The sequence below is a fragment of the Rousettus aegyptiacus genome, unplaced genomic scaffold (genome assembly GCF_014176215.1).
Source record: "Rousettus aegyptiacus isolate mRouAeg1 unplaced genomic scaffold, mRouAeg1.p scaffold_m13_p_3, whole genome shotgun sequence".
NCBI lineage: Eukaryota > Metazoa > Chordata > Mammalia > Chiroptera > Pteropodidae > Rousettus > Rousettus aegyptiacus.
In genome coordinates, this window is record NW_023416306.1 from 57,851,627 (window position 1) to 57,877,562 (window position 25,936).

At 41.1% G+C, this 25,936-nt stretch overlaps 2 long non-coding RNA genes across 2 annotated transcripts; both read right to left on the minus strand.

Annotated features, from left to right (window-relative positions):
• Nucleotides 1-14,867: 14,867 nt before the first annotated feature.
• LOC118600411 lies at nucleotides 14,868-15,741 on the minus strand. The gene is made up of 2 exons (XR_004950065.1): nucleotides 15,668-15,741; nucleotides 14,868-15,166 (listed from the first exon to the last, which is right to left on the minus strand). It is a non-coding gene; the product is annotated as an uncharacterized LOC118600411 (long non-coding RNA).
• Nucleotides 15,742-20,073: 4,332 nt separating this feature from the next.
• LOC118600422 lies at nucleotides 20,074-21,018 on the minus strand. The gene is made up of 2 exons (XR_004950079.1): nucleotides 20,837-21,018; nucleotides 20,074-20,413 (listed from the first exon to the last, which is right to left on the minus strand). It is a non-coding gene; the product is annotated as an uncharacterized LOC118600422 (long non-coding RNA).
• Nucleotides 21,019-25,936: the final 4,918 nt, after the last annotated feature.

Genomic DNA, 25,936 nt, shown 5'->3' on the forward strand with positions numbered 1-25,936 from the left:
ATTTGCCTTTTCTGAGCCGTAGATTTCTCATCTATAACTTTGGGTTACTGAAAGTACCTACTTTATAGATTATTGAGAAGACTTAATGAGATACTACTAACAAACACAGCATCACAGGACCTGACATATAATAAACACTCTTTAAAGGTTATACCTCCTGTTATTACTGTTGTTATTATTGTGATTGTTCACTTCTTGTGCCCAGTATCTTTCAGCCAAATTGATTTCCTCCCTGTTTCCTGCTAGAGCCCATCCCTACGGGAGCCATGCTTTGGCTCTGCTGTTTCTCTGCGTCAAGTGTCCTTTCTTCTCTTTATACTGTCAAATTTTTTAAATATTTTTTCTTAATATGGCAAAATATACGTAACATAAATCACCCATTTTCACCATTTTTAAGTGTACAGTTCAGTGGCATTAAGTACATTCTCATTGTTGCACAACCATCACCACCATCCATCTCTAGAACCTCCTCATCTTCCCCAACTGAAACAATACTGCATTCCCTCTCTCTCCAGCTCCTGCCAACCACCAATCCACTTTCTGTCTCTATGAGCTTTACTATTCTTAATATTCAAATAAGTGGAACCATGTAATATTTATCCTGTCGTTTCTGGCTTATTTCAGTTAATATTATGTCTTCAAGTTTCATTCATGATGTAGCATGTTTCAGAATTTCATTTCTTTTTAAGGCTGAATAATATTCCATCATAAGCATCTACCACATACTTTATTCATTCATCTATCACTGGACACTTGGATTGCCTCTAACTTTTGGCTATTGTGAATAATGCTGCTATAAACTATGCCCAAATATGTTTGTGTTCCTGCTTTCACTTTTTTTGCTGAACTGCCATACTGTTTTCCACAGCAGTTACATACACTGTCAAAATTTAAATGTCCTTTGAGATCCAGTTCCACTGCCACCTCCTCCACAAAGATTTTCAGATGCCTTCTAGATGAAACTTAGGTAGCATCAGAATTTTGCTGCAATTGTGCCACTTGGGAGGTACAATCCACCTCCTTGGGTTACTGGGTAGCTCACTTTCCCTCAGCCTTCTTCTGGAGAGTTCCTTATTTCCCACACTGCCTGGCTCAGAGCAAGTGTATTTTGTGAGAGAGAAATACAAAAAGGAAGGAAGGAAAGGAGAAAGAGAGAGAGGAGAGAGAGAGGGAGGAGTAAACACCAGCCTTGATCCGAGTTACCAGGAGATGCCTACATATCACAGGGGAGGGTGCAGGGGATTGGTGAAAACCCTCCACCCCAGAGAGGTCGGCTCCCCTAATACTTTTGTATTTGAACGAAGGTGGTGAGCTGCTTCTGCAGCCTCCTCACAAGGCTAGCATCGAACTCTTAGTGTGGCTCTCTTGGCTCAGTCTCTTCTGTCACATTAAGAAGCAGCATGTGTTGCCAGTGTCTGTCAGATTTCCCTAATAAGGAAATCAGGTTGCCACTTGGGTCTGCAGAGACATTTTAGATGCATTGTATTTAAATTTTGTTTTCATTGAAAATTTATAGCCACCACCTTCTACTCTAATGTAATGAATAATTAGAAGCAATTACAAGGAAATTTAGCAAATTACCAAACCATCTAGGGGTAAAAATTAGTGTTTATGGTGTTTTTCCTTTGCTGTCTGGTAATCCAAAGTGATATATGATGTGCATGCAGACACCATGCACAGATACCTTTCCATGCACCTAGCAGTTTTCCAGTAAGATCATAAAAATCAATGCATGGCAGCAGAGTCTCGTGACATTAAAGGGTCTGCTTAATAAATATTGGATGACGGGGGAGGGAGAATGATGAATAAGAGCAGTAGAAACTTAACCACAAAATGTTTTATGCCGGTGCATTAGACATAACTTTTTAAAGTTTATTTTTCCACTTAAAAATGTAAATTTTAATTAAAGAAATTAAGAAGAAGAGAAAAAATGAAAGAACATTTTTAAAAATGCTGTATGCTGTGTAGACTTTCCACCTAGAGAATACTATTTTTTTTGTTTGTTTCGGAATATTGACTTTATATTTTCTATGCATGTTTGCATGTTTTATGTGTCATAGTTTTATCACACTGCACAAAAAATTTACTATTTTGATTTAAAATTTTAATAGAATCACATAAACATATCCTCATGTTACTGTGCCCAAGCCACATAGATAAGACATAATTATTTTATATTCCTTATGATCATAGTTTTAGCTTATTTCTACTTTTAAACTTTTATAAATAATACCTCAGTGGACTTCAGAGTACATACAGCTTTTTAACCCATATTTTAAAGTTAGGAGTCTAAGAAAAAGGATTCCTGGGTCAACAGTAATATATTTTTTCAAGGTTTTTGATTCTTATTATCTAATTGGTTTCCTAAGAACTTATACTTATTTGTTTGTCAAACTGCAGTGTTGAGAATACCTGTTTCATTGCACCAGCTCCAGCACTAGCATTAAATAGTGCCGTTAAAGCATTTTCCTACTTTAAGAGGCAATTTTCATTTCTTTGATTGTAACCCAGTTTGGGTGAACTTGGAATTAACCGGGTTCAGTAGCAGGGAATAGAAATCACCTGATCTGCTTTACAGAGATTTATTTCGTTATACGCTTTAAAGAGGAAAGAAGCCCGGTTTGAGTTCTGAAATATGACTTGGAGCGCTGCACCACAGAACTAAATCACAGAAGTAACTGCTCCTGCCACATGAAGCCACCAGAGCTGGGGCATCTCTACGGGAAAACCAGAGAGCCCATCACAGTGTCTGCGAGCGGAAACGGCAGGAGGAGGACAACACACCGCCTCACCTCACTTCCGCTTTTTAATATAAATCGCATTCAGAAGCCTAGTTGCAAGGAAGTCCTATAAATGCAGTTTTGAGATGTCCAGACTATAGTATAGGAAGATCCATGAGGAGGGTGGAATGATGTTAGGCACTGATCTCCCATATCCACCATGACTTTGTTCGACATGGCTGCGATATTTATTAACCTATTGTATCGCCTCTTAAATGAATCGTAATTTCCTAACTCTTTCTAGGCTATCTTGTAAAAGAAGTTACTAGTGACAGAAAGACATGTCATTATTTGTAAGGAGCTTATAGCCCTACTTACCCTTAGAAAATTGAGGCCGGGCAAAAGTGAGAAAGAACAGGAGGGGTCCAAAGGTTTAAAGTGTGTTTCTTTGTATATATATTAATGTTTAAGTATTACAAAGTGATCTTTCTCTATTGCATCTAATATGATAGTGATTCTAATTTTCCTTCCTTATAATATCTGGACCTTATTCATTCATTAACTTCTGAAGCAACTTGTTTCTCCATTGAATAAATTATGATTATTTAGGCATAGTTGGTAATAAATCAAAGACTCCTTCATACCCCCAGCTTACTTCCTGGGGCCGCATCACCCTAGACCTCACTGTTCACAAAGAACATAATATAAATGGCACCACGTGGCGTTGTGTTTTAATGCATCGGCCTTGTCAACTTGCTCAGTTCATTGCAGGACTGGTTCTACTTTTTCTCCATTACAATGCTTTTCAGAAAGATTTTAACACCCAGGAAACTACTGAGGGCTATGGAGAATGGGGCCCTTGGAAAGGCTACAACAGCCTTTTCTCAAAGATAGTATGAACTTAGAAAAAGTCCCCAGACCCACCGATATTCCTTTCCAGAGAAGTCCCTTTCTAGCACGCCTTTGTGTCATTTGAGTTAGCAGCCAAGATTGATGATTTTGCCTATGGATAACAGGCTTTTACTTTGAGGGCTGTTTGGAAGACTCAGTCTAAAGAAGTAGTGGATTAATTTAAGAAAGCAGGAACAAATCTGTTGCTAAGACAAAACATTAAAAGTTTCCTCTTAAAGTCCCCCTCCAAAGCCTTTGATTTGGGAGTTAACTCCTAATCCATGACTTTTATGGAATTTCACCAAATAACCTGCATACCTAAAGGAAGGATTCTGAGCTCTGACCTCTTCTCTCCAGCTGATCCCATCTAAGAACCAGAGGCAAATCTCTGGAATGAACATTCCAGATGTTCATGACTGGTGGGAACAAATCCAGCCCAGTTGGTTGTTCTTATCCGGTGCCTGCTGAAAGTAAATTGAGTGACATCTGTGCACAGATGAATGAGGGCCATTTCAAATAGAGCCAATTCCTTATTTTGAAGGGACTTCACATTCTGTCAGGAAGACAGAAGGTACCCAGCCTTTAGGTACCTTTTCAACTATTGTTTTGGGTCTTTTTATAGGCAAGGGTAAGAGTTGAGTTGCAATGGCAATCTGGGGTTAGGTAAAGGGTGGTAGGGTTGACAGAGAGAGAGAGAGAGAGAAAGAGAGAGAGAGAGAAGGAAAGAGGGAGAGAGGGAGGGAAGGAAGGAGAGTTGGGGAAAGAGAGAGAGGAAGGAAAGGGAGGGATGAGAAGAGGAGAGGAGAAGAGAGGAGATAGATTAGAGAAATTTCACTTGTGGGAGGAGGAATCGTCCTCTATGTTACCCAGGGCAATGCTAAGTCAGCTGATTAGTTCATTTATAGCAAGAAAATATAAATACTAGAAGGTGGGTGTTCCTCTTTTTTATTTATTTATTTATTTATTTAAGTACTACTGGTGGTTTTGGAACTACATCTACAGTTGCCATATATTCTGGATTTTCCAGAGCAGTCTGGATTTTAAATATCTGCTTTTCTTATCCCCATAAAACATCAAAATATTCTGGCAATGCAAATATTTCAAGTGGTTAACTGAATGAATCACGTCATTAGCATTAGAAATGTGTGAATTCATTCTGTTGGTTCCGAGTATGCACTCAAGGACCACAAATGGAAAGCTTGATGTAACTGATTAGTGGCTTCTGGGCAGCAGAGAAGCCATCGCTGTGTTCTGGCACTGAAAAGTCTCTTTTAAAAATTTAAATAAATTATTCAGAAACTTGTCAAGAGACATTTGAGGAAAATAGAAAAATTAACAATTACTGAACAAATGAAGTTCTTTTCACAAGTGTGAGTAGGAAAATATGCTAGCAACTTCAACATCAGGTAAAGAACGAAGATGAATGTAAATATTGCACTGTTATGTGCTTTTTGCTATATTTTATTTTTTTTATTTAAATTTCCCTTTAGTAAGAAAATCCTTTAAAAATAACTGATTTGTTATTTAAAAAAATATTTTTCATATCAATGAGCTCAGAAATCAGAGGAAGTTCTCTAATGAAGAAGTCAAGTTAGTAAAAAGCATGGATTTGGGAGCTATCTAAACTAGGAATCATAGCCAGTTTCTGCCAACTTGCTGGATTTGCAATTAGTTATTTAATCTAAGACTCAGGTCCCTTATTTGAAAAATGGGAGAAATAACTATCTCATAAGTTTGTTGTGGTGGTGATTAAATGATTGTAAAATGGTCGACCCAGAGTAGGTATTCAATAAATAATTACTATGAAAAATGCTACTAATGAAATGTGAGCAAAAATCTTTGAGTCAATACAAAATCGGCCACTGTCTTCCCTTATCCCTATGTGACTAGCTACGCTCTGGATGGTGTAAGATCTATTAGCCAGAACCCCTGAGGCCACTGTAGAGTAGTGGCCCCTGCTAATGAGAGATGGACATATGGATTGGGTAAGAAATACACTTTTGCTTTATTAAGCCACTGAAATATGGAGGTTGTTTATTACTGTAGCCTAAGAAGCCTCTCTTGACTGATGCAGGAAGGAACCCAGATGTTTCCAATGCTAGCCTGTGTAGGACCCTGGGAGAGACAGTTATTACAATGCACTGGACCAGGGGCAAATAGGCACATGGGCTGGGGACAGAGTGGTCATGACTGGATGGAGGTAAAGGGCACTCAAGCAGTAAGCAGTAGAGTGTGCATGGAACCTCACATCCTAACAGACATTAAAACAACAAAAAATATATATTATTCATCTGGGATGGTACAGAATTTACTGGCTCAGTTCCAGGGAAGTCTCACGGGAGGTTTAAGGGATCTGGAGACCTCCAATGTGTAGCTGCCATCTCTTTTACCTATCAAAATTGATAGGTTGGAAATATCATGTTAATGTTTCTGAAGGGAGACCACAGGTTGGGCGACTGTGACTCCTACGAGGACCTCCCGCCCAGCGGTGGAATGCACTGCCTTGCCTACTTGGTCTTATTTATTGAAATACCAGTACTCTGATCAAACCGTGGACAAAGTATCATCACCTAAATAGTTAATATACTGATTCTGTGTCTTCCAAGCTCTGTTCCATAGAACCCAGGTTCCAGAAGGTACGAATAGGTGACTAACAACACTTTTACAAAGTGCTTGAGGCTCTAACAAGTCCTTTAAAAACATCTCTTTAACTCGAATAAATTTAATTAGGTTCGACCTTAACTGCATTTTTCTTGAATTTATTTAAATTTGACAATGAGCCATTTTTAGCATGGGAAAGTGATTAACATCCTGAGAAACAATTACATACTGACTTAAGAGTTGCTACCCAAATTTATTTCTTGTGACTTGGGGCAGCACAACCTCTAGCCTTGTCCAAAGGAATAAATTCGTGAGACTAAAAATGTAATTCATGGGCCATGTTCAGTCTAGCAAAGATGTTTGCATGAAGTCCTCCAAGGAGTCAGCCCTTTTTCAGTGGGATGCCTCCAGAATAAGCAAAGATGTTTATGAATTCCTGGGGTTCATTGGCCATTACCAACTACTTATTATATATAGTATATATGTGTAAATAATATATATTATATATGTGTGTATATATATTACATATGTTTTTATATATTTAACTCTGTTATATATAAATATATATATATATCTAAATAAAAAATATTTTTAAATATGTTTGTGTGTATATATATCTGTAAGTTCCAGGAACTGTTCATCTCAAGGTCAGCAAAGAATTCACCTGGTCAGTCACAACCAAAATCTTCTGATGTTCAACAATGTCCACGATAGATGGAATAAGGCCCTCCCACTAGATGTCCACTTTCAAATTTCTGGAACCTGTCAAGGGGACTTTGCTGATGTGGTTAAGTTAAGGACCTTGAGATGGGAAGATTGTCCTATATCATCTGTGTGGGCCCAATGTAGTCAAAAGGGAGACAGAGGGTGAAAAATAGAAAAAGAAGATGTAATAAGGGAAGCAGAAGTTGGAGTGATACTCTTTGAAGATGGAGGAAGGGCCATGAGACAAGGAATGCAGGTTACCTCTAGGAACTTGAAAAGGCAAAAAAAATGCACTGTTCCCTAGACTAGAGCCTTCAGAAGGAATGCAGCCCTGTCTACACTTTGATTTTAGTCTGGTAAGACTTAATTTGCACTTCTGACCTCCAGAACTGTAAGTACTAAATTAATGCTATTGTAAGCTACAAAATTTGTGGTAATTTGTTATAGCAACAATAGCAAATGATTTAATGCCTTAATCCAGTCCTCTTTTGAAGTGGACCATACCCACATATCAAACCTGGAGCACCCTCTTTAAAAGGAGATCATTCTGAACTGGGATGAGTTCTGGGATGAGCTACTCCTAACATCTCATGTTTTCTGCCTTTCTTCAGAAAGCTGGGCCCCCTATGAGAGTCATTATCCTATACGGGAGTAAGAGTTAGTGATTGTTATTATGGCTGCCTCAAGGCATAGAGGGAATGCCCCAAAGGTCATGCTTGGATCATCAGAGCAAAAGTAGTCGAGACAGACCTAGGAGCACAAGTCCAGAACAGGGGCAATGTCCAGAACAAGGACCTTGGGCTACTTTCTTTGATGGGTTTGATTTTATCTTTCGCTATGTACCATGCAGTCAGTACCCTGAGCAATTTCCCCTATCCTGGAACCTAGAGCACATATCAAGAGGCGTCTCATTCCAGGAAGTCATAGAACCAAAGGAAGTTGTGGCCATGCATTTTGGGCCCAACAAACAGAAACAATATAGCAAGAGCATATATGAAGAAAGTATATCTACACATACGGCACCTGAGACTTAGGACCACTTAGAGATGGCCCTGGCAGGCTCAGCATGTTGGCATGTCTTACGCTTTAGCATCTGGTACTCCAGAGACAATCTCATGAAAATGATCATTTCTATCCCCTGCACAGGCTCTCCATCTGCATCAACCATACTCTTTTAAAAAAAAAAAAAAAAAAAAAAAGATATTCCACCTTCATGGATTCCCAAGTCATTTCTCGTTTCTGTTTGTTTGTTTGCTTGGGGTGGGAGGAGTAGAGGGCCTTCTTTACTTTTTCATGTCAGCCCTTGATGGGCATCCTTCTTTTAGAAGATGGTTTCAAAGCCTTTCATCACAAGAATTGCCTGCCCACCCTCTTCTTTCGACAGATTATGGCCAAATGGGGATTATTAATCAGGTTCTGGAGTCACATCTTTGCTACTATGTCTCCTAAGACAGTGATGAATTAACCCATTTCACTGGAGAGGGTCAAGGTCAGAAGAGTGGATATGGTAATGCATCTCATCATTCACATGGGAATCTAATGGTTTTAGACTCTTCTACTAGTACATCGAAGGACACTCAAATCCTGGGGTTTCCACAAATGCACACGGTGTTGGATGGACAGGGAAAAACAACCAGTCATTAGCAATTTCTCAAACATTTATGCTCATTTAATCACATCTGAAGGTGGTTCGATGGCTAAGAACCCAGACTCCTCCTCCCTGAGGTCTCAGGTGAGCTGGGAGATTCACAGGAAGCTGCCCCAGGCATCTGGATTCCAGCTAGTGGGTTCTCCAGCCCTTTCTCCTTCACTGCCCAGGGTCTACCTCCTCCAACCTGACCCGCTGGTCCTCAGTGTCATGTTCTGTTTAACTTACTCTTGAATCTTGATCCTCCTCAATTCACGACTTATAGTATTTGTTCATCAACTGGCAAGGAGAGAAGCATCCACTGCTGCCCATTCCTGGGCTCCAGTGAAACTTGGCAGGGATAGTCCAGGCCAACTGCTAGGGGAGGAAGATAAGTTGGGGATAGCAATTAAGGGATAGTGGTATTAGAAAAATCATTGAAATGGGAGGCTTAACTGGGTGCTACGGTCTGAATGTTTGTGGTGCCACCCCCCTAACTCATATGTTGATGGTATTAGTGGTGGGGTCTTTGAATGGTGATTAGGTCATGAGGGTATTAGCACCATTATAAAAGAGACCTCAGAGAGCTGGTTTATCCCTTCTGCCATATAGGACACAGCAAGAAGTCTGCCACCTGCAACCCAGAAGGGGGCCCTCACCTAACAATACTGGCATTCTGATCTCAGCCGTCTAGACTCAAGAACTGTAAGAAACAAATGTCTATTGCTTATAAGCCAACCAGTGTGTGTTCTCTTGTTATAGCAACCAGAATGGTCTAAGACACTAGGCGAAAGGAAAAAAGCTAGTAACGCAGTTTCACTGGGTAAAAAGCAATAGTATTTGAAGCATTCATGAAAATATTTATCATCTATATTTAATTCCTCTGTAGCATAAAAAGATTATGCATATCAGCAAATATGTATTATATTAATATATTGTCACTTTCAATTTGCCCAATTAACCCTCTACGAGTTTACTCAGCTTTTACATTTTATTGCTCTTGTAGCATGGTCATCTCTTTCCATCCTAGAAAATTAGTGGGCATATTCCTCGGGCTTATAAACTATCAGTTCTATGCCTTGACATTCTGCCTGGAGATGCAGGGCAGAGGTAGTTTGGTGGTTTCTCAGTCCAAGGGTGAGTAAACAGATGTCCTGGAGTTGATTTTCCCCAGGACAATTGTATACAATGAGCACAAATATTTAATTAATCAGGAATCTTGTGCTTATTATCTTTTTACTGGGTTTCCACTGATAATGACCCAGAGGAAAATTCTTTTCCTTTGTGTAAATGATATTTTATTTAAAGGTTTCATTTCATCATCTGATTTCCTCCTCCTTTTTAGTGAGAGAGAGAGAGAGAGAGAGTGAGAGAGAGAGACACTGAATGAATGAATACCTATGCCATCGACAAAAGAAAGTCATGCACAATTTTGTGACTGCAGAGGGGCAGGACTGGATGGAGGGCATTTCACCATTCAAGTCAATCTCAAAATGATGCTGAGGTCAGAATAATTCAATATTTTATGTTCACTAGACACAAACTTCCTTCCCTCAATCAAAGTTGGGAGGAAGGAAAGGGAGTTAAGGAAAGTTTTGGTGCACAAGAAAACAGAAAGACAATTGTGTATGAAATTAAGTTTGAGTTTTTAGGACTCGATGTGCAGGCTGGCTCGCTAAAGAAGAGCTTGCCTCCCTATCCTGGTGCATGCCACAAAATGTTTATCAGGATATTGTTTGTGTTAAAGGGCTGAGTTTTCTGGTGGGTAACCATCAGGGAAACCCAGTCAAGGGCAGACGAGGACGGCGGCCCTGATTAATTAAACATCTGCACCGGGGCTAAAAGCATGACTCACCTTGTCGTATGTAGGAGGGCTATTGATATTAATGCCACACGTGGAGTTGGGAAAGTCTGTTTGCTAAAGTCCACTCTGTATGAAAAGCTTGGTATTCAGGGCATATCAAGTTATATCTTTCTATATTATCTTGGCTTCTTCCTGTGTAAGTAGGTATAAGGAATTCTGGGCCATGCAACAGTGTACTTTGAAGAGCTTCAAGGAGAAAGCAACATGTGAACTAGCATTGAAGTACAGGTCAAATCTAGAAGTGTGGAGATCTGGGGGAAGGCTGTTCTGGGAGGGCATTCTAGAGAGGGGAACTAGCATGAACAAATGCAAGGTGTCCGAAACTGTAGGGTGTGTCTTGATAACCACAAGGTCTGGTCTGAGTCCAAGGGCTGTAGATGTGAGAGGGAATCAGTGTTGCAAAATAAGGCTGAACAACAGGCTGAGAAGTTTGAGGCTCATTCTGAAAGCCATGGGAGCTATTTGCAGTTTCGAGTGTGTGTGTGTGTGTGTGTGTGTGGCAGGCGAGTAGTGACATGATCAGAATTGTGTTTCCAGAAGACAAACTAGAGTAATGGGGAGGATGGGTGACTGAGTAGGAGAGACATTGATGAGAGGGACATGCTAGGATTATGCTGAATTACAGATTCAGTTCAAAAGATAAAGGTTCATCACAGATAAAATCTAACGCAGAAGAGCTACTGCTGGGGTCGCCAGATAAAATACAGGACATCCATATCTGGGCTATACTTAGACTAAAAATTATTTGTTGTTTATCTGAAATTTAACTTAGCATACTGTATTTTTATTTGTTAAATCTGGCGGCTCTGTCTGTTGTCAGTCATCTGGGGTGGCAGCACTGAGAATGCACCTCTCAGATCTCCAAATGCAGGGAAAATCATTAATTGGCTGAGTCCTCAGCTGCTGCAACCTAAAGCTGCTGCGTCTGAGCGGAGGCTGTGCTTCCCATGGCCTGCTCTCAGCCACTGATTCAGCACAGCAGGGATGCTAACACTACCAGACTCCTCTGACGGGTGGCTTGGGCTCCAGGACTTCTCGGAGGCTTTGCTGAACTTGCTTTAGTACTGCGCTGCAGTCCAGCATGCTTGCACCCAACCTCCCTTCCTTCTCTCTCTCCTATTCACAAGGTCAGACCTGCACTGCAGTCTGACTGTTCTCTCAGCCCCTCCTGGCTCTTCCCATATTTTCTCTAACGGGTCTTTTCCCTGGTAAAGCTTTGCATATCTAATCCCATCTTGACATCTGCTCCTTGGAGAATATATTTGTCTTGATATTAGTCTTGGACTAACGTAGCTAGCATCCAAATGGAAGTTGTTAGGATCTGGCTAGGGAAAGTTCAAGATTTGTAGCTGTGGAATAGGAACCAGTGAGGGTTATAAGGCAGCAGCGAGTGAGAAAAGAGTAGAGAGAGAATTTGGAGGGGACAGAATTTTCCGATTTGGGTTAGTTTTACTTAGTCCTCAATGAAGAGTACACATCAAAAATCATTCATGGTACATTAAAAAATGCCCCTATTTCATGTTTGAGTTAGATCTTAGGTGTCGTTCAAGTCCTGGTGGAAGAACATTGTTTTAAAGGACCTAGATTGGCATGGTAAATTTATTCTGCTTCCAGAAGACCTCTAATCAATTGACAGTGACTTTGGGGGGCTGCTCTTTGAAGGGCTGTGTGGCCATATGGAAGAACGCTGGGGTTGATTAACATGGTCTATTACGGTAGAGAGAAGGGTGTGGCCTGACGAGTGCTGTGCCTGTCAGCCCTGCCCATGGTGGTGAACTCTTATGCCTGAAAGGAAGCTTTTGCTATAGGCTGCAAAGAAAATAAGAGGGCCTGAAACAGCCAGAGTTGGGGAGGAAAAGGAAGGGAGGTTAATATGAAAATTATGGAACTAGGATGAGCAAAATTTGGGAACCAAATTGGTATACAAGGTAAAGGAGTAGGAAGAATCAGATACGATTCTAAGGTTTCAATGACTACTCTGTGTGTGTGTGTGTGTGTGTGTGTGTGTGTGTGTGTGTGTGTGTGTGTGTCTGTTTAATCTTAATCGGATTGTAAACTCCTTGCCAGCTGGGACTAGTAATTTGAGTTACTCTTCAGATACATAGTAGTAGTAGTGTCTTCATCATCATCGGTCTGACTTTCTATAGCCATTATACTTGCATGCATATTTTTATGTGGATGGAAAGTTTGGATGAATAGATTCATTCAGTTGCATTTATTTGATTGCAATCATTCAAATGCACAAGTTCATATTTAGTTATATACATATTTGTTCTTTATATGTATGTATGTATAGAGTAATTTCATCTGTTCTGAAGTTACTTAAAGAAACCTGAGGATATAGTCCACTGTAGATATGTATTATTCAATTTCTCTTTACTAGAAATAGAATGTATTGACTTAGAGTGGATTTAGATTAAGAATATGAACAACACTGGATGTTCAAGGCAGCAGTTTGAACGGTTGTGTTAAGGACAAAAGAACGTCTGTCTGGCCCTGCCTCACACCAGGAGGCCCCATGCTTAGTCAGGCGTGCACCCACAGGGAGGGAAGAGGGTGACAGAGGCGCTGGGGTTCATCACCACAGAATTCAGAAGACTGACTCACTTCCTTTCCCGAGATGCCGGCCATAGTTTGTGGTGGTGGCTCACCACCCTGGCTAGGCTCTTGCCATTCCTGTTCCATGTGACCTCATCCCAAGGTGCCAGCTCCTGGCTTTCCAGCTTAGGGATACATACATTTTTTTTTTTCAAGAGGGTGGAGGGAAAATCAACATGAAGATTAATAGACTTCAAAGCAGGAAGGGAGCGAAAATATTGGAAACTGCTGTGCACGATTCAATTTTCAGAAGCAAAAGACTATACCGGAGACAAGGAGGAGAACCAAATCTAGTTTTGAGGCCAGAGCCTTGAGTTTAAGAAATCACTTAGAAAACTCACTTAATGCAACATAGCCATGAAGGTAACTGTTGAATTCTACCCATGTTCTCGTTTTTCCTTTTTTTTATGGTGGTAGGGGCTTAGCTTTAAAATGAAGTTTAAATTTAAGAGAATTCATTTAAAAATAGGTTCTTCAGCCTGCATTTATAAAAATAATTTCTCCCAACTGGAACACAAACACATGTTCCACATATGTGGTCATTCTCTTGTACAACATGCTACTTCTGAATACCACACAAAAGTAAATTAGTAATCTAATTTTAAGTAGCACGGGAAATTGCAAGTGAGTAGCAAATTTAATATTTTATACCAGGAAAACTTTAAAAACTGTTCAGTACAGAACTAATAATAGGTGTTAGGTTGTACATGTCTGGGCCAGCATGCCCACTCTTCATTGTACATGTCGGCAATAATCTCGCCTCGCTCCAGTCACGGTGTTTATTGTGATATGCTAAATTACCTGAATCTGTTGTACCTTGATTTCTCTCTAAAAGACTCAAGTTGTTCGTTGCCAAAGAGCAGCTCTCTCAACTGGATCTGTAGAGGGCTTTAGGGAAATCACAGGTGTGAATTCCTCATGGGCCCCCGAGGACAGCCGTAGATTGTGCTTCCCAGCTGCAAGAGGTACCCTGAATTCTAATATGTAACCACTTCCTGAGGGGCGAGTGTAATCCCAGGCTGCCAAACAGGACCATTTTTGTAGAGACTCAATCAGGTGAAACATGTTTAGGTGGAAGAGATACCATGTGCCATGATTGTGCCATCAATTCCTGGGTTAGGTGAGGACATGGGACTCACAGGGCTCGGCCGTATAAGCAGCCCATGGACCTGGGTGGGGATGAAACTTGCCCTTCATCAGTTACTGCTGCTTACTCCCCAGCAGGGAAACTTGGCCAAAATGACACCAAATGGGCCCCTAGAGAAACATTATCAAAGGCCTTTTTGTCTCACAATGCATCAGTGCCGAAGAAGGGAATGTTATGCATGGCATGCATGAATGGGCTTTCAACCCACCAAGTCCAAACCTCATTTTCTCTCTGGGAGAGAAGAAGGTGGCAGGAGAGGAAGCCAAGAGGCCAGGATGTTGCCAGCATTCAAGTGGGAAGGGCCCCCCTCTGGAATGAGCACGTTGGCAGAAGAATGGGGCAGAGGAATGAATTTTAGAAATGTTGTGGTGAACGAGACACTTGAGATTGATTTTAAAACAAACGATTTATGAAAATAACCTGGTACCAGAAGAAAAAGAGACTTGAGAGTTGAAATCGATGATGGTTTCAGAGCTGGGATGATGTGGAACACAGGAGAGCAATGTGGCAGCAGAGAAGAGAAGGCGAGAGGCCAAGTGCAGGTCCCTGGGAAGGTACAGGGGAAGGGCACCGGCTGCCAGTCGGAGGCTGGCTTCCCTTCCTGCTTCCATGTTATTTCCTGTGACTGGGGAATTGATTTCTTCTATACAGGGAAGGGGGTACCAAGACCCACTGTAGCAAGACATGGAAGTCCATGCTGGCTCCAAGAAGCAGATGGAATTTATTGTAAGGATAGGCTGTAGCCCCTAGAACCTGAGGAAAGGGCGAAGCTCAGGGGAGCCTCAAAGATGCGGCAGAACAGAGACTGATGGACAGGCTCTTTAGGGCCTGGATCTCAGATTTAATTAGCTCTGAAAGTTTTCTTTCTGCATGTCACTGCTGTCCCAGATCCACAATCCCAGAAGGGCAACTCCAGTTGGTCTGGCTTGGGTCACATTCTCAGCCGTTGGCCAGAGGAGGGCAGCCAAACCATGAGCAATGGCAGAGAGGTTCTCCAGGAGAAAAGTGATGGGCTGTCATCAAGGAAAGAGAAAATAGGAACAGGCCAAGCAAGAACTCAAGCGCCCACTACACAAGGTTAGGGCAAAGACACCACAAGATGTTGTCTTGGGTACCATGGTATCATGCAATGGAAGGGGTTGGTATGTGTCTGACATTGTTCCCTCATTTATTTCTCTCAAGTGCCACAAGAGAGAAAACCCACTGAGGACTCAGGAAATGTCCCGGACTCACACTCCCCTGGAGTCTGACATCCAGTCACAGGGCATCAGAGTGAGGGTGTCTTCCGGTTTCTGTGGTGCCCGCTAAGGGAGTCCAGTAGGGAGGGAAGTGGACTGGTATTTTCCACCCTGAAACTCCTCTAGAGTTCTGAATGCTCAATATACACATGATGGAGTCTTTTCACCCAAGCTTCTTAATATAAATTTGAAGTCCAAGTGCTTATATCTTAACTATTTTCAGGAATGCTGGAAGAGGGGGGACTGGGACCCAGTAGTATTTCTGGAAAGAATTACCTGGGAACAAAAGGTAAAATGTGTAAGGCTTAGTCACTCTCTTTGGCTACAGCCAACTGCCTCCTCGATTCTGCAGGGAGAGGTATGGGTCTAGCTGTGTGGCAGTGTTCCCACTGACAGCTAGCTATAGGCCCTCCCCCGCAACGAGAGGCAAAGATTTAATGGTTTCAGAAGGGAAGCCACCTAATTTGACACACATTTGACACACACATTTGACACATTCCACACATTCTTGTGCTTGAATAACACCACCTGTAAGCTGGTGAGGTGGTGTTTTCAACTGAGTGGTAACCCAGGAAGCTGCCCTTTTCACCCCATTGTGTGAAGGGCCATCTCACACATTTTTTTTTCCACAGTAATTTCATCGGAGAACAACTGCAGGAGCTACTGTTGAGAATGCACCCCAAAGTTCAATGTTGGGGTCATTATTGGTATTAGATGTTCCAGGTCTGTGACATAGTTGAGTTCTATTGAATTAATCAAGGAAGCTCCTGTCAAAAGTTTTGTTGATTAGAACAGGCAAGGGTCCAACAATTCACCATCATGACAGAGAATGCCCCCATCTTGGGGGACAGGTGGTTTGAGTGTTTTGAAAAGCTAAAGCAGCCTAAAATTTTGCCTCACACAGCTTCGCTGGACTCTTGGTTGGCACTGCAATCATCTTTTTCATGTGATGGGTTTTATTTGCCAGAGATTTTACTGCGGAGTCCTTCCTTTGGTTTTCAGTTTCTGTGCAACCAAAGATGAGCTTGGGGAATGGGGTCTACCCCTTTTCCTCCCCACTTGAACTGTAATAAATACGCAACTTGAGTAACAACATAGCATGCTTGATATGCAAACAATTTCAAATTGAGTCTGCAAGGCTCCATGTTTCGACCAGATGGCCGCCCCTAAGAACTTTTTTCTAAAGAAAATGTGGAGATTCCATTAGTTGGCTGAACCCACTGTGTGGTATACTTATTAAAAAGAAAACCTGAGTAAAGCAGCATTCTGTTAGGGGAACTGCTTTCTTAGCCTCCACTGCAGCTCTCAGCTAATCTAAATATCTATTTATAATAGCATTTAGAGAGATCGTATTTAGAAGGAATCCACAGGATAATTTGAACTACGCATTTTTTTAATGCACAATTAACATGGGTATTATTATATATAAAAACCAACCTGGTGGTTCACTTTAAAATTTTCTCCATTCCTTTCCCCTTAAATCCCTGATGTAGGTATGCTTAAGAGAATTGTCTTCTTTTTGTGGGGTGTGTTTTATCTTAATATAACACCAAGCACACAAATGACGTCCTGCTGTGAGGGTCTGTGTGGGATGTCACTACCTGTGACAGGACTCTTATGTACAAACTGAAGAATATTCTCCATCTTGAATATGTACTAACTCAAAGTCTAGTCCAAGTTCTGAGTCTTTAAAGAGGTTGCTTTTCTCCAGCATTCTTTGCTAACTGCCTGCCTCAAGTTACTTATTTCTCTGGGAAAGATTTATCTTTCTCTTGGCATGGCCTTGCAGCTTTCTGTCTCTCTTTGAATGCCTTCTGCCTGCTGCCTCTGTGTGCTGCATTATCTCTTTACTGTGGAGTCAAGGAAGTCTTTGATATTTTCTTTCAACAAATATTTTTTGAATATCTGCTATGTCAGACACTGGGGTAGGTGCTGTGTGCAAGAGTAACTTCGAAATTTAATTTGAATTGAAGATGAATTCCACGGCTATGCGCAACCATGCTCACCTTGATCTTTCCTGGAAAATGCTATGGACACTTCCCTGATTACAACAGCTCAGACTCTTACCCTGAACAATGTTATGACTCAGCGTAGGCTACACAGTTACTGAGGGCAGAGCTTACACAAGAGAAGTATTGAGAAAAAGTTATTGGTTGCAGAAATGATAATTATTTCCTCCAATGATCATTTTGTCCCTTCTTCTAGGCCTTCTTGCAAGAGAAGTTCTCTCTCCAAAAACAGCCCAAAATGGAGTTCCTTAAGTGCTATGCGACCCTGTCCCTATCTACAGCTGATTGCATTAGATATGGATTCCTGATCCAAAAGAAGCCAGCCACATTTAGTATAAAGACAGAGACTACATTAGTTGTCTTATGAACTTGAATTGGAAAGGGAAGTGATTATGAATGCTGAGAGACCTACATTTTGCAGCCTTCATGACAGGCCAAATGCAGGCACTGCCAAGAAAGCCAATGACACAGGGAGACAACAATGAAATTTGTCTGATCTAACCAGAGATATGAGTACAAAGGAATGTCTCTCGATTGTGATTCAAGAAGTCTAAACATGAACTTAATGCCTTACTTGGGTTTGAGGTTTGATTATGCTATGTATCTGGTCTAGTAATATCTGAGATGAGATATGAACATAAAATGTTATTCCAAGCCATGATACTATACAATTTTAAGCCAAACACAAAACTCTCTGTTGAGTCACACCCTCAGTCTAGGCCACACGTGATCCTCACAAATAATGCCACACTAAAATGAATTTACCCTTCAAATTACAAAACATGTTAGCAAACAATCCTCAATGATAGTGAACCTACAGATAGAATATGCTTCAGGATTAAATTCTTAATAACTTCAGATAATGGATCTATTGTATAGGAACTTTATGTTTAGAGTAATTAGAAACATAAAACAAGTAATTAAAAATGTAATAAATGTACAAGTAACTATGAAAAAAGAAAATACAGATTTTAAAAAGAAACAAGTAAAAGTTCTAGAAGTAATAACTATATCATTAATTTTAATGGGTTAGATACAGCTAAAGAAAAAATTAGTGCTCTGGAAGAGAGATCTAATTCCAATTCTGAATGTATCACAAAGATGTAAACAGGTGAGAAAGTAATTAAATCTATGGAAAATAGAATGAGAAATAATAAGAGTTTTAGAAGAAGAAAATATAGAACGAAGAGCTATTAAAAGAGAAAAAGACTGAAGATTTTTTTTTTTTTTACAGTAGTTAAAAAATGAAGATGAGATTCAGGATACACAGCAAGCAATGAGCTTTCACTGTAATGAAATTACAGAACAACAAAGCAAAAAAGTTCTTACAGCAACAAAGAAAAGACATATTTCCTACAGAGATAATAGGATTAGAAGGAAACAGACTTACCAACAGCAGTAACACAAACCAAAATTCAATGAGATAATATACCCAAAACTCTAAGGAAGGAATGAGATCCTAGAAGGAAAATTAAAATTAAACAATCATTGTCTACAGAAATAACAATAATATTGACAAATTTTAAGGAAATAAAAGAATGTGAAACTGAAATAGTGGACAAAACAATAATATGTAGGAAGAGTCAAAGATGATTGGATCTCTGAAGATTGGTGGATGGAGAGAGATGCTGACTTAATATACTTTTTAAAGTCATGTATGTGTGATAAAAATGTGAGAGTGACACCTAAAAAGGTTGTACGAATTTACAAATATACAAATGAGGTGTATAATTACCGAATCAGTAGAATAGGAAAAGGGAATAAAAAACTTAATCAATCCATTAAAAGGCAGGAAAAAAAGAAAGCTGATATATAGCAAAGTAAATATAAAGCCCAAAACAGGATGTCAGAAATAAATTCTAAATAAATGTAAATGGATTAAATATGCCAGTTAAAACACAGAGATTGTTAACCTGATGGGAAAAAAAAATCTGTGTGGTTTATAAGAGACTCATCTAAAATATAAGGGCAGAGAAAAGAACAAAGGCAAAAAAAAAAAATCTAACCGATCAAAAACAAAAGATGGTGTTTATTAGAGTTATATTTATATCAGACTTTAGGACAAAATTTATGATTGGGACATAAAGATTGTTATAAAAATGACAATTATTATATGTAATATGTACCTAATAACCTCAAATAAGAGGCAAAAGTTGCATTCCCAGGAGAAAATCACAGAAGGAGCTGTTTTAATCCATCTCTTCAGATAGATAAAGCAAATTTTTAAAATTAGTTAAAGAAGAAGATTTGAATACATCATTTTTGGAATGATAATGACAAGTGTGCAAATAGTACTTCTGGCTCCAGCTCAAAGAGGTTTAGGGTTCTTCTCTCTGAAACTCATTTTGGAAGGCAAACTTTCTACAGGACAGACACTCTTTTATGGGAAGGAAGGAGCCAAATTCTCTGACCTTTACTCTAACCTGCGCAGGACTCCCTCGTGTGGATGAGACCTGTTCTAGCCTTGCCTTAGGGAGGAGGTGATTTGGGCATGGAAACACTGCTGACTGTTATGTAACTTGTCTAGGATTTTTTTCCTTCTGCTTTTTAAATCAGTGCAAGCTAGTATGGCCTCGAGATTCTTTGCACAAAGCTGAGGCAGCAGAAAGTCCCATGCATTAGTTTAGGTGCAGGCTAAACTGCTGTCACAAAGACACTGAAAAATACAGTGGCTCAGATGAGATTGTTTATTTCTCTTCCTGAGAACAGTCAGTACTAGGCAGGTAGGTGGCGCTGCTCATCCTACTTCCTTCTATTTTATTGTCCTCATCTTCATTCCCACATCTGCATCTCAACCCATGGAAAAGGCAAGCAACTCCTTTTGAAAGTTGTGACTTGGAATTTGCACGCAGAACTTCCACCCATGTCCCTCTCTCTGGAACTCAGTCACATGGCCAGTCCGAGCTGCGTGGGAGCCTAGGAAATATCATCCCCAGCTGGGCATCCATCTTCCTTGCTCCTCAGTATACATGTGTTGTGGGGTCATTCTACTGCTACAAGGAAGGAGATTATACTGGCCAACAGAAGAAAACGAGCAGTGTCAATGCCAGCATAAAACTTTATTTCTAATTGTAGCCCCACTCATTATGTGCAAGGGACAACAGAACCTCTTCGAACCTCAGTTTTACCCTCCAGAAAATCATATCTCACAGAGCCATTATCCCCAGCAATTAAGAAGAGAGTGGAAGTGAGAGCCAAAGAGCTCTCGGTTGGCCCCTGGCTCTGTAGAGTCTGTTCTACCAGTCAGGAGCAGAGGCCTTAGACAGGCACACCCTGCACCTCAGAGCCACAGGCCTTGTTTGGAGGGTGGGCCAACAGTTGACCTGCTCCTGACTCTGGCTGCCATTCCTGGAGCCCCTTGTTCCTTCTCCTGAATCTCCCTTCTCCTGCCCCCACTTCTCCAATGAAAGGATTTTGCAGATTGATGAACTGTCACCTGGAAGGTGGAGGCAGACCCCAGATCCCTGTGTTCTTAAAGGAAAGGATTAATGAGCTCCTCAGAGTTGTCTCTGGGCTGGTGTCTCTCATCTTGGTGTCTGCTCGGACTGGGGACGGCCCACCACGGAGAGACAGGCAGGCGGCTACAAAGCTTTGGTCATGCTGCCCTACATGTGACCTGTCAGGTTTTGTTTGTGATTCGTTTTTGCCCAATGGTGCAGGTCACACGCTGAGCTCCTCCCAGGAATCTGATTGTTTGCAGTTGTAAAGTACAGGAGCTTGGATCTGTCCGAGCAGAGGGTTAAATCATAGAGTGTTTTACAAGGGCTGCTATAGGGAATGTCTTGTTTTCTCCTTATATGGCTATTTTTCTCAGTCCAGAATCCCAGGGTGTATTTTACGTGGTTGAAATACACAAATGGAGTCATAGTCTTAGCCAAACATGCTATGTGGCTTTAAAATTAACAAGCCTCTCTCTACTTCTGTACCCCAAACACACATTCACACGCACGGTTTCCGTTGAGACGGTGGAAAGATACTCCTTCCTTTTTAGCCAAAAATATTTGATGGGGTGGATTTCTACAATTCCATTGCTTTATGCATGAGAAATATTTCTTTTGATCAGAGCAGTTTGCAAGCATCTGAGTCACATTTAAGTAACAAGTTTTTAATGAGTGGCTATTGTATGTGAAATGCTATGTTAGCTGATCCTGGGGTAAACAGAGAGAATGGGACACCGCATGTTAAAATATGAAAAGGAAGGATGTTTAACAAGAGTTCAAGATAACACTAGGAGAAGCATCAGAAGGCGGCACATGATGAATAAGAGCATGAGCTTGCCACCAGCGCTCAGGGGAGGGAGAGATCTGTTTAGACATTCAAGGTCAAGGCAGATGTTGTGGAAAATATGAGGGTTTGAACTAGATAGATCCGGCATAGTCGAGGGGACTTGGGAGCATTCTAGGTGGGGGAAGCTTTAGGAAAAAAGAAGAGGAAAAAAAATGAGGGGCTTTTAAAAGAAGAAAGTAAATAATCCAGAGTAACTAGAGCAAATGGTTCATGTAGGAGAAAATTAACTTTAGGAGGGAAAGGTAGTAGACTGAGGCTGGGAGTGGACTGGGAAGTCAGGCTGAGGAGCTGGGATTTCTGCTGCATAGTAAAGGGGGAGCCACTGAAGGCTTCCGGTACTTATTTTGGTCTGGATGAGTCCGGGCACCAGGATCTCAATAATTTATGTTTCCAAACTTTTTTTTTTTTAATTTTGACTACTTCCGTGTAAGCGACTTAACCCAGAAAATTAGGATTGGATTAATTAAATACGACTAGGTATTAAAAATAAGACTCCTTATCGAGGTTCCTTATTGGTGATTTCACAAATGAGAAATTTGGAGTTTCTTATTGAGTTTAATTCTTGGCCACACCTTATGGAACACAAACTATGAACTCGAATTTGCAGGGAAAAGTTGACAGACCAACTTTCATCCTTTGTGGACAGAGCGGCAAACTTTGGATGAAACATTCAGCTTTGGAGTCAGACCAAGAAACATCATATTTTGAGCAAATTTGGATGAAAATTTGCATTTCAGGGCCATTTTGTAGATAAAATCTGGCATGGGAATTATGTCCCCCAAAGCCCACTTTCTGAGTCTCATTCGATATTCACTTCAGTTTTCTTCCAGAGATAGAGCTAGAATTATGATGTCTATAACAAATGTGAAGAAAATGTCAAAGACTTTTAATGACTTTCCCAGGCTCACACAGCTAGTTCATGGTGGACCAAAACTCTCAGGAGTCTAGAGAGGTTCAAGCAGTGTCTTTGGAATAGTGCGTTGGCAGTGCATGCACTCCCGTGGGTCAGAGGCACTGGCGTGCAGTTAAGGAGGTAACAAAATTAGACAGAGGCTGCTTCAGCCAGGCAGGTGCGAGGTGATGACAGGGTGACCAGGATGAAGTGAGAAAGAGACAACTCTTGTGAAGAGGCTCGTGAGGATTCTAGCCTGAGGGAAGTATGGCAGCAACAACCCAAATGACAACTCTCACAGGCCAGGTGGCATGGCGCTGATAGGGAAGGGCTCCCATCCAGGGCTAGCCCAAGCAAAGACACTGCGAGGTTGAAGTCACTTGACTCTCCTGGGATCCTGGGCAAGTCACTTGATTTTTCCAAATCTCAACTTCCTGCTGTGCAAATGAAATGGATCATAACCTCTAAGGGTGAAGTGTTGTGAGAATTAGATGACGAGATGGAGGCAAAGCCTCTGGCTCTGTCCCTGGGACATGGCCATGTTCAGTACAGGTTTTTTTGAATGAATCCATCAATAGAACTGCCAACCAAGTAAGCTAGAAATGATAGGGAGATCTGCAGTTTGTCTAGGGAAGAAGGTGACATTAAGTTTTACATCTAAGAACAAAAGAGAGGCTCTAAGGAACACACACGCGCGCGCACACACACATCAGGTAAAAGCGAATGGCAGCCTCTTGCTGAGGACATGCTATAGGTGATCAGAATAGACAATGGAAAAGGCCTCTACTTGAGATGCCCATTTGTGGGCCTATCAAGGATCATTTGATGATGATTATGTATTCCTGTTTTAAAGCCTCCTTCTAAAATATTTAGTGCTTACAAGGGGGAATGCTGGGGTTCCAGGTTATTTGCATGGGTATTGGGTGAGTGGTAAGCCAGGGAGGTGTGATGAGCTCAAGTCATCTCTGACACAAGATCTACATTGAAATACACGAGGTCACAGGATGGTGAAGGCAGAGAGGTTGGGAAGAACAGTCAGGATATAAGTGGATTCTCTATCATTGCCTACTATCAAAATGCATGCTATTTACAAATGCTTATTTTCAAATCCATTGTGTAGTATAACTCATTATCATACATAATAATGACCACTATTATGTATTTCCATGTTGTTATTAATGATATAAATGTTCCCTTATACTTTTATATCTTGGATGATTCTGTTGCTTGTCAGAGCTGTACGAGTCGCATTGATGGGCAACATTATGGTGTTGAAGAGCAGTAGGTGCATTGGTTTAGCAAAAGCACAGAATCTTGGTGACGAGCACTAAAGTGTGGAGAACCCAGCCAATTATGAAGGTGGTAGCCAATTTAATAAAATCATTTTTGATTGCCCTGTTTGCTTGAGCTCTTCCAGAATCACATTCTTGCTGATTTCCTGCATCCTTTCCACCCATACATTCTTGAACTACATTTCTAATAAGCAGAACCTGGTGTAAGAAAGTCCCACCACATTATTTGTTTTGCACTGTAATTTCGACATGTATTAAGTGGGCTTAGCACCAAGAGGACCACATTTATTTGGGCCACTTCGAAAGTGGGATCTTTTTAAAGAGAGACTGGCAGGGTGCAGTGAAAAGGCATCTTTGGATATCAGCCGTGGCTCTGTTCCTTACATATCCTTTCTTGGATCTCCTTCTACTACACTACTTGCAGAACCTAAGGTATCTATCCATTTCTTAGAGTGAATTTGAGGATGACTTATGAAATCAAAACACTGACCTTAATATGGGGGCCATTCTGCAAGTTCGCTATTAGGTAGAGCCCAGGTCTTGCCTGAGTTTCAAAGAACAATGAGATGACCTGGCATCACTCATGTATGTCTATTTTAGTTGCATTTACTTACCCTTGTTCCTGGAGCTGAGATGCATGGCTGGCATTGGTAAGCCAGGCCAGAGTGAGAGCCCTTGCTACTCACTGGGGAAAACCATGCCATTTGTCCCAAGAATGTGCAGAAACAGCATTTGATTGGAAAGAGGCCTTAGGTCATTTATCTCCCACTTTTAAAATGATGAGATCGATGTGTCTCCCCAGTGGGCTGTCTCCTTCTATTCAGCAACAATACACTACTTCTTTTCAAAGAGAAATATGCTTCCAATAAGGGGGAAGGGAGGCAGGGGGTGGTAGCAAAGGGGATCAAGCAACTTTCATTGAAGGATTCATTTTTGATTTAAATATTTTGTTCTAATCTCCAACTTCCTTTTTGACTTGGCAGAATGACCAAAAGAAAAACAATGTCCCTCCCTAGCCCAGTTTACAGCCTGCCAGAGCAGGGGATCCGGTTACCTCTTCCAAATTGTATACGTTGGGTTGTTCAATATGTTAGCTCTTTTTTTTTTCCTTTTGAAATCTATTGCTCATGTACATAGGCTTTTCTTTTAATGACATGTCAAACTGGACTTTGGTGAAAAACCACAAGAGAAAAAAATCCAGAATGAAAAATATAGATCAAATTTAACCAGCTATTTAATACTTTTTTTCCCCCTGGTTCTTTGAGTAGGTTATGGAAGGAATTCTCTGCAAGCGATACATCCTGTAACTGTAGGCAGATGTAATCCCCTGGCCGTGACACCAGCAAAGATTTCCCTTCACACTGGAGACATTTGTAGCCGTTTTGTTCCCTCCCACAAAAAGGAAGCGCTCAGGGAGAAGGATGTTATGGGCCCTATGCACAGCCTGTAATGTTCCACGTTGTGTTGAAAATCCGCAGGGTGCCCTTCGAGCCTGGCCTTGGAAGGGAAAGAAACCCAGGGTGTTGGGACGTGGGGCTGGAATTGGGGAGCACCCACAGGGGTGCTTTCTCTTCCAAGAAAACCCTTCTTCCTTCTTGTTGCCAGTCTGCCCCACTCGCCACTTTGAGTCTCCTTCAAATCCATCTCCTCGAGGACATGTGCCTGGGTGGACTCTGCCCAAATCCAATCTCTACTCATTTTGGTGCTCTTTGTATTATGTCCTAAGAGGTCACCGCTGGTGTTATTTATTCATTTGGACTTTTGCCTTTTCTCTATAAATATTTTAAAAACATATTTTCTCTCATGGTGGGGAGTGTTTTTTCTACTAGGAGGATAGGAGACAGATTCCACTTGCTTGAGGTATGTCTTGTCTGGGAGCCCCCAGAAACACACCCTGATACTGATTTGAGATCCTAGGAGAGCAGTAGGGGAGGGAGGAAGGAAAGAGAAGGAGGACACTATAGGGGCCTCATCGAGCTAGTAGCCGCTGTGGGTGACCAGGGCTTATTACTGCTGAGAAAGCTATCTCCACCTTGGCACTACTGACATTTTGAGCCAGATAATT